The sequence below is a fragment of the Sebastes umbrosus genome, chromosome 12 (genome assembly GCF_015220745.1).
Source record: "Sebastes umbrosus isolate fSebUmb1 chromosome 12, fSebUmb1.pri, whole genome shotgun sequence".
Classification (NCBI taxonomy): domain Eukaryota; kingdom Metazoa; phylum Chordata; class Actinopteri; order Perciformes; family Sebastidae; genus Sebastes; species Sebastes umbrosus.
This window is the reverse complement of record NC_051280.1, coordinates 3,407,257-3,417,015: the sequence shown is the minus strand read 5'-3', so window position 1 is coordinate 3,417,015 and position 9,759 is coordinate 3,407,257.

Below are 9,759 nucleotides of genomic sequence, written 5' to 3'. Positions count from 1 at the left end.
GCAGACAGTTTGCAGTTGTGTGTCACATTTCAGTGCATGTTGCAGAGTCAGAAAGCGAGCGTGAAGCTGCTTTCCTCACCACGCTACAGCCCGGCGCATAGCAACCATGTGTTTTTCAGTTTGCATCCTACTGGAGATGACACAAACTGTCGAACATATGTGCGAAAGGTGCGCGCATCGATAGATTTTAAACGTCGCAGGCTACCGTGAAAAGCAAAAGTAGCGTGGGAAACAGCAGTGCCAACACACATGGTCACTGCATTTTCAGTCTGAGGGAAGCAACTTGTCAACTTTGGAATGTTGATGCAAAAACAAATGTCAGCACTAATTGCTTCTACTGTTGGACAAAAACATCGAGATTATGGCCAGTGTGAGAGACGTAAATCAAGACATGTTTTGGCCTGTCGACTGTGAGTTTGTGTGTAGGTACATATTCAGTTTGTGGGTGTCTGGTACAGTGTCTGCTCTTCTCTCGTTGTGTTGCATCTCCTGAGGATCCACAGTAGAAAAAAAAAGTCTCAAGTAAACACAGACTGTAGCTGAGGTTCAGGTAGGGTTCCAGTGTGGCGTCCAACAAAAACAGAGACAGATTTACTCCAGTTACACCTGGGAACACTTGACTGTGAACCGCAAGCTGCTCGTAATGACTTTGTCTCAACAGCTTACTGTGAGCCAAATGTTTGTCTGGCTCACAAACCTGATAACCTTCACAGCGGAGAGCAGATGATGTATGTGCAGCGAAAATACCGAGAGAATATAGTCTAACAGTTCATAGAATTCTAATAGTGTTGTAACTGAACGACATGGACACCGCTGACCTTTCTTTCAGAAGCTCTGTTTTCATTTGCAGGTTATGGCTGTCAGCCAATCAGAGGAAATGTACAGGAAGTGACCAGACACCTAAACTTTCCTAGCCTACCAGAGGAGCCCATTGCAAACAGCTGCTTGGATCATGTGGTACAATGCATTTCCATCCGACAATGCACAACTTTTTCAACAGCTTTTGAGCAAGGGTCTAGTTTTATTTAAGTCAAGTGTATTTGTATGGCTCAAAAATAATGTTTAATTTGGGCTTTACAAGTTTACAACAGTTCCTCATCCAGCCTAAACAGAATAACTCCTAAACACCCTGAGTACATTACATAGAATTAACCAACACATTCTCATCCCAACTTGTCACAACTTGGTGTCACTTTAGGTAAGGGCAACAAACCACTTAATTAGGTTTAGGAAATTGGGTTTGAAACTACTACGTTTGTAAAGTGAAAATGAACTGAACGTTGTGAACACGGCACACGAACGTACAGCTGATTGTAACGTGAAAGTGAACTTAACGTACGGGACTTGAACAACGGTCTCCTTGTGTTTGTTGGACCTATCCACCTCCACTCCCGTCCACCCTGTGTGTCTTTTCGCTCTTTAAAACTACATCACCACACTCTCGGCGCACTTTCTCTGGCATTTACTGTTGCCACGGATGGGTTTACATTGTAGTTAATGGAATGCCCAGTGCGCCTCATACTGGTGCTAAAGGGTGCCTTGTGCGGCCGTGACAAAGTGTTGGTATTTGATGCCTTGGGAATGAAAATGGGCTGAATTACCACCTTGCGTTTGTATGCCTCCGCCAACCAGTCCAGTTGCAGTTTACATCCATGTCTGTCCAAAATGTCATCACTTCATTTTATCCTTTATATATTTTATACATTTCTATGAAAAGTCATAACCAGCATACGCATACTTGAGTCATAGCAAAAAATGTGATCTGTGACCTTTGACCACCAAATTCTAATCAGTTCGTCCTTGAGTCCACGTTGATGTTTGTGCCAAATTTGAAGAAATTCCCTCCAGGCGTTCCTGAGATATCACATTCACAAGAATGGGTATGTACGTGAGGTCACAGTGACTTTGACCTTTGACCACCAAATTCTAATCAGTTCTTCCTTGATTCCAAGTGGTCGTTTGTGCCCAATTTCATTTAACGAGATATCACGTTCACAAGAATGACGTGTGGAAGTACAACCCAAAAACACAATGCCTCGGAAGGGAAGCACAAAAACAAAATGGAAATTCACAGAGAGATGGAACTTTGAAGGTACAAGAGAAAGTAAAATTGTCTCATTCTGATTAATCTAATGCTGACAGCCAAATGCAACACAAATAAACTGGTGGACAGGTTTAATGTAAACATAAACCATCACATTTGCTCCAGTACGATATTCTGGCATAATCTATTAGCATGAACGACTGCAGACATGTCCACATTTATTTTGGTTCATCACTCCAGGCATATCAATATCATTTCAATGTTTAAAGTGTTAGCTGGTTCTGCTCACAGTGTGTCCAAGGGTGTTTTTTCTACATGGGTAAGCTAGCTGAGGATTTTTACCATGGTGGTGTGCACATCAAAGTGTCGGCCATGTGTTGAACGGGTGAATTATCCTCTGATCCCCAGTGGACAGCTGGGTATAAGGGATCCGGCCAACCAATGCAGCCCAGTTAGTGGTTAATGTTCCAAAAGTGCTGCTCCATCACATGACAGTTATCTAAACTGGCCAACTGAAAACACTCAGACGCTAACTGCTGCTATTGAATGCTGCAGGGAGTTCTGAGTAGCTATTATGGGATTTACCGGAGAGATTTACCACAGTATCATTTGAACTTGGAAAGAGCGAGAGGAAGCAGTTGTGAGAGAGTTCAAACTTGCAGTTGTCTTCAGTTTCAGTTCCCTGATATTAGCATAAGCAACACATTATCAGAAGCTGCTGTCATCTACGCACGAACACCAGCAAACAACTAGACAGAATAATAATAATTGAGCAAGGAACCAGAGGAGAAAGGTCATGGAAAGGTTTCTGATAATTTACTGGCTAGAATAATATTTTGTCTGGTAGATAACTGGAAATAAAATAAATCTAAACACACACAGAAATGTATCCTTTTTTGGATGTTAAAACTTACACACTAGCTCAAAACGGTTGTCCGTCAGCGGTTTTAGAATAGTCCCAGTTTTTCTGACAGAATGCTCCAATCAAACAAACTCTATACTTATGAATTAAAGACTTTTTGGCATGAAATATAAGCATTGAAATGAGCTTGAAATAAATATATATGTATATGTGTGTTCTTTTTGAGCTTCTGGCAATTTCATTAATTATTACTTCCATCACAAAATAGATATTTAAACGATTCTGCAGCTCCAGTATCAGCTTGTGAAATTCTCCATGTTCTTCACACTTATTTCAGGAATGACAGAATCATCACCTCACATTGAGGTGTGTTTAATTGTATCATGCATTTTTTTTTGCTAGGATTTTTTCGAACAATAAAATCACCAGACTTAAAGGCTCCTGAGGCGATGCTACTTTCAAATGATGCTAGCTTTCCAACATCTTCGACCCTATCTTTAATGTGCAAGGTGCATGATGAGATTTTTGGATCATATATTAAAAGAAACACGCCAACAACAATAGGTTGGGTTTGTTGGGAAACATGGAGATGTTTGTATAACATCTGTAAACAAACGAGTGCATCCCTAGTTACAAAACTTACCATTTAAGAAGAAAGCTGTTTTTCGTGAATCAGTGCAACAAGTACCAGCATCCTCACTGCGACAGAAATCAACAGGGTCTCCCATTTTAACCAGTTTCACATTAACAGCTTTTACAGCGTAAACACTTAAACAATAGGCTGTCAGCGGAACAGATGCAGTCCATTAAAGCTGGCTATTGGCCCACTTGACCCTTCTACTGCAAACTCATCGTCCGTCGCTTACAGTAACAGTCAAATGGTGTTTCCAAGTTAATCCATCCTCAACAAATGACTAACAAATACCGCCGCAGAGGCCACTGGCCGCCCGGCCCGGGTCGTCCCAGCTGTTTTACTGAGGACAAAGAGAAGATTGTTAATTGTTTCTTCGTGAGATTAATCCCCTACTTGTGCGGTTATGAAAAAAAAAAATGAGGGAAAGCATAGACAGCTGGGAAAACACTCCGCCCAACACTCCTGTTGGCCAGAGGGGTTTAGATTAACAAACCATTCCATGAAGATGGATGGAGCTGAATGCACATTTGTGCCCAAAGTTTACAAAACTACACTCACTGAGATTGAACTCCTGTCTTGTGGGCATATGGAGCTTACTATGACACTAATGCATTTAATTATGCATTTATTTATAACGTCGACAGCAGAAATCCAGGGCTTTTTCATCATGGCAGGTGTTTTTAAAAACATAGCAGAAATTAGTCTGAGTTAATTGGTTAAGATATTAAAAAAGGGAAAAAGTAATGAAAAGAACAGCATTAAACTTCTGTTGACCTTCCATCATTCCTTCGTCGTCGGGGTGATGAAAGAGTTGCAGTTTAAGAGTCCACAGATATACAATTTTGTGTAGAGATTCTTGACGCACACTGAAGTTTTCAATTCCACTGTATTTTTTGCAAGTTAAAAACATACAAAATAATTAAGGCTCGTCATTTTTATTTTTTAAGTACAGTATTTTTAACTTTTTTTGAGTGACAGGAAATGAGGGGAGAGAGAGAGATGGGGAGCCTGCAACAACAGGTCCTTGGCAGGACTTGACCATAGACTCTATATAAGAAGTGGATATAGTCACCGTGACGTCACAGATCGGTTTGTCAACAGTTCTGAAGCCTCGAGTTCAGCATTTTGGCCGTCGCCATCTTGGTTTGTGGACGTCCCCATCTTGGTGCTTTGGAGCCAGAAGCGACATGAGAGGGTGGAGCTAAGTTCAACCGAACGCTGAATAAGACATTTTTAGGTGACCAAAATGTTGCAATTAACTTTCATGAACTGAAAACACACTATGAAAGGGTTAAAGTTGTAAGACAAAAACACAGACAACTCCCAGACGGGACAACGCCGTGGTAGCAATCAACAAGGTAGCCACGCCCTAAAGCATCCCCTGCTTTATGGCCTATTTGACTCTAAATGGGACCATAATTTACTAAATGAACATCATGCTGTATTGAAGAAGACTTGAAACTAGCGATTGAGACCATAAACTCATGTTTACAATGTTTACTGAGGTAATAAATCAAGTGAGAAGTAGGCTCATTTTCTCAGACTTCTATACAACCAGACTTCTTTTAGCAACCAGAGGAGTCGCCCCCTGCTGGCTGTTAGAAAGAGTTAGATAATTTAAGGCACTTCTGCATTGTCTTGTCTCTTTTCAGACCAGGAAGTTGCCGCTTGGACTTGACTCTGGAATGTTGTGTTGGTCAGCGCCTTAACCTTTGAAGCCACTAGAGAGTCCCAAGGCTCAACGTTTTCAGTTTCAACCAAAGAATATAACTTGTTCTTATCCCAACTCATCACATACTGATGCTTTGTCAGACCCCTTGGCATCACTTTATGGTGGCAGTAAACACGTGCTTAACATTGTGAATTGAAACAAAAACACTTGCTTAAGTTTAAGCAACAAAACCACTTAGTTAGGTTTAGGAAAAAAACAACATGGTTCGGCTTAAAAGGACCACGTTTGTAATGTGAAAGTGAAATTTAACGCACGATACACAGATAGCGGCCTCCTGGATGAAAGTCCTGTGTTTGTTGGACCCATCCACCACGCCCTTTGTCTGTTTTTTTTTTGCTCTTTAAACTACTAACTTTAAACACTCCCAGAGCACTTTCTCTGATCATTTAATATTGATGCGAACGGGGTTTCATTGTAGTGACTTGAAAGCCTGGTGCGACTCATGCGGACGTTAAAGGGTGACAAAGCATTGGTAATTGACGCCCTGGGAATCAGAATGGGCTGAAAAATACCACGGCTGTTTAAAAAACAGCTGATTGTTTTAGTCTGGATGCCCTTAGGTGTCCAAAATGTGTCCTGCTGTACAGGCACACTGATGATCTTGAAAGGTTTACAGCTCAGAAAATTCTTCTGGCAATCAACATTATTATCCGATTATCAGAATCAGATTATGAGCCAGATGGGCATGATCCAGGTCCATCTCCATGTTAGAAATTAACAAATTGCCTGCGGCGTGTAAGTAATTATTTACAAAAGATTAATACAGATATTATCAGCTCAACACAAATGCTGTGGTGAATAGTGTTATGTTGTGGCTCTCTGAGTTGTAGCATGGTACTGACAGCTGCAGCCCATCATGATGAACTATACTGTATGTGGACACTTACAGCTTTGTATGGTCCATGAGTGGCATTACCTGCAAGTGTGTTGAAAATGTGTTTGGTTTGGTAAACTACTCCTGCAGACTTCACAGGGGTCAGTGGACCCACAGTATGTGTTCAGTCTCAACTGTTATCGTTTGGCTGGCACGTCTACGGAAGATCAAAACGACTGCATGTCCAAGTTGACTCCTTGAGCATGCTGCATCGCTCTTTAGCCTGTGACGTGCCACATCTCAGGAGCAGCCATGTGCGCCAGCTAATGGAACCAAGACAAAACAATTCGTACGGCTGATAGCGTCTGTTTGCACAAGCCTACCTAAATGGGTGTCAAGAGACCAGAGGAGAACAGGACATGCTTGAGACTGAGAGTGTAAATGGAAAAGAAGTGCCGGTGTCTGAAGCTGAAAGACGTCTCTAAAAGCATCTAATGCAAACCATATGAAGAGGATGATTAAAGGCTGTATTCATACCTAAAAACGTTTAGCTTAAGCTAATGCACAGTGGCCGCCAGATAATACAACACGGATTATTTGGATTACGTGTGAGAAATGGTGAAAGGTCAACGAGGAGAACAGCGTCAGTGAGGGGAACCACCGGGGTTGTTCATCTGGATACGTTTGGAAAGTGTAGACACCAATATTCAGCACGTGACCAACATGTTTCTTTACCAGTTTAGGTTGTGAAATCGATGGTTTTAGTTTTGTGTGTGTTACTAAAGCCAATATTATTCATTCTCTCCCGTTGTTTTCCTCCACAGGCTTGTCCCGAATACATTCTTTAAAACAGGAGGTCTGGTGATATAATGATTAATGCACCATCCAGTTTAGGTTTAGGCAACAAAACTACAACTTATTTAGGTTTAGAAAACCAAAAAGTTAGGTTTAGGCAACAAAACTAGGACTTCTTTAGGTTTAGGCAAAAAACTACAACTTCTTTAGGTTTAGGCAAAAAAAACTTCCACTGACTTCCACTTCTGCCCCTGTTATTATTATTACGGTTGCTAGACGTGGCATTCATTTTATACCTTCTATTGGTGATCTACCATGTGAATAGATGATACACCCTACTAGTGGGTGTAGTAGGCCCCTATTAACCCACATCTATGGGGCTTATAGCGACTGATAACACCTATTTAATAGTGTGATGGGCGCCCTCATTTTTGTTGTTGCTCCCTCCACATGCGGACGTAATCTTTGGCTAAGGGTGATCATGGCCAATCTGGACAGTCAAAAGTTTCCTCGCCATTCCTCAGGAACCACAACTTCGTTGATAAAATTATCCCACCAGGCGCTCGTTCTTCCCGGCCTCACCCAAAACTGGCGCTCCATGTAGGACTGATAACGCTGCTGGAAATGTCACAAAGCACTCAAATAATAACTTGCCTCCCGTGCATATAGGCAGTAGTAGAATTATACAATGCAGAATTTAACTGCTAGCATAGACAACAAGCTCATCAACGCTTATAACTCGTTATCCATTGAGGTAGAAATCAACCATCCAGAGAGCGAGAGTTTAACAACACTTTTATTACGAGTAACAGAGGCCGAGTCAGTCTGTCGAAATAACCATCGGTAGTCGAGGCGGATGTTGTTTGTTTTCTTCTAGAAAAGGTTCATGTGATAGGGGCGTGATTGATAAGACCCAATCAAGAAGCAATCGTGGGTGTCTGTGTCAGGGATTCAAAAAAGTCAGAGTAGTGCGGTTGCTCGGCATTAACGTAGTAAAACGTATTCATTTTAAAACGAAAACGTATCTGTGTGGATGTAGCCTGAAATGTTGCTGTGCAAGACACCTAAAAGAGCAACATCTCCTTGTAATATTGTCCTGCAGTGGATACTTATACCACCCACACTGACCAGCTACCCTGCCGCCGCCCTTCTGACTTTCGGTGACCCCTATTTATCAGGTCATACGCCATCTGGCCCAGGGGAAGAGGGAGCAGTGATCTCCACTCCATCAATGACATTAGCTCCTGGTAGAATGCATGCACAGTCCTGTTTCATGAAAAAAAAACAAAAAAAAAAAACATTTATTGTATGCGTGCATATACATATTCATACTTTTGTACAAAAATATGTTACATTCCAATGCACGTGTGTGTGCATTTGTGCGATTGCTGTCGAGTGTGGGTGGTTGTCTGAGTCACCCAGCCCTGACCTGCATTTGTCAGAAGCTGAGACAGCCAGAGCAATGGCAGATCCTCCCGTTGAACTGATGGTTATCTCATCAACAAGTTAGTTCTGTGGTCATGGATGAAATTGTCTGAACAGAAAAATACAGCAATTTGGTGACTGCAGTAAAAGTTACCCCTGCTCTCCTCTGTTCTCTAAGGCTAAATTAAGATGAGCCACAATCGCTGCTGTTCCCAGCCTGTAAGAGATCCCAGGTGGCCCTTAAATTGACCTTGTGCTGTCAGGAGCATCCGCTAATTACATGTCTTTATCCTGGGTGGACCTGCAATGGACACTGTGGTTAGGCCTGCCAGTACTCATAGCCTGTGGCAAGACTTATCCGTCTAACTTAAAAGTCTTGCATCTTTCTACACAAAACACTACAACCTAAGAAATGGAGCCGTTTCAGATTTTCCTGTCAATGCACCCACAGAGGCTTTGTTTTATCATCACAAATCAGTGTAACAACACCGCTGAAAACCACTTTCCATTCCTGTGGTAAACATGTTGAATACTTACGAGATACGACTGCGTTATGCGCCGCTCCATAGCCAGGTTTTCAGCCCAAATCACTGTTTATGTTTTGAAACAGTTGGGGATGAAAAAATATGTAGCTGTAGGGGAAAGGTTACAGACTGTGTCTCTCCTACGTCTTTCCTCTGACCTTAACCACAGCAATCCTAAATTGAACTACTGTATCTGTAATCACATAACTCAACAAAACTCTGGCCTCACACCGAACCCAGTAAGCACTGATGTTGTGATTTGCAGGGCAAAATAAATCTAGTTTTAAAATGGAATGAATTTGGTTGAAAAGTGAAACAAATATTTTAGACATCTACGTTGTTTCAACATATTTAAAATGACTGGATTTAAAGCAAGTTGTAAATACACTTGCAGTCTCTACTCCCAAAACAGCCTTGCTTATACCAGATTAAAGTTCAGATCTTGGTTTCCCCATTAGTGGCCTATATTTTACTGTTGAGACTGTTTAAAGTTACTACAGGGAACTTTTAAGTGGTTATGAAACAAAGTCTCAAAGTAATACTGATGCCTCTAGATGACCTACGTAAGCAAATGAGAAGAAGATCGGCCATTTAACAGCTAAAACCGGTGGCCTTAATTTACAACAATGATGAGGCTGCTACAATACATCTGAGTTATGCTGTCATCTGAAAATAATGTACGCTCAGGGGCGAATTCACGAAAGGATTGCCCGGCTTTTGCGGCTGCTAAACTTGTACAAATAAGACAAAAAGAAACCGTGTAATTCTTAAAGCAGCAGCACAAGGTGAAATACACCCCTAACTGCGCTGCCAAGCAAATAGAATCTCGGTGCTCCCGTGCTATTTGCACTATTTGCGGACATTTAGCGCAAAATCAGTCCCTTTCTATGCCAATAAGCCTCATTGCAAATCAGTCCAATACACAAAGA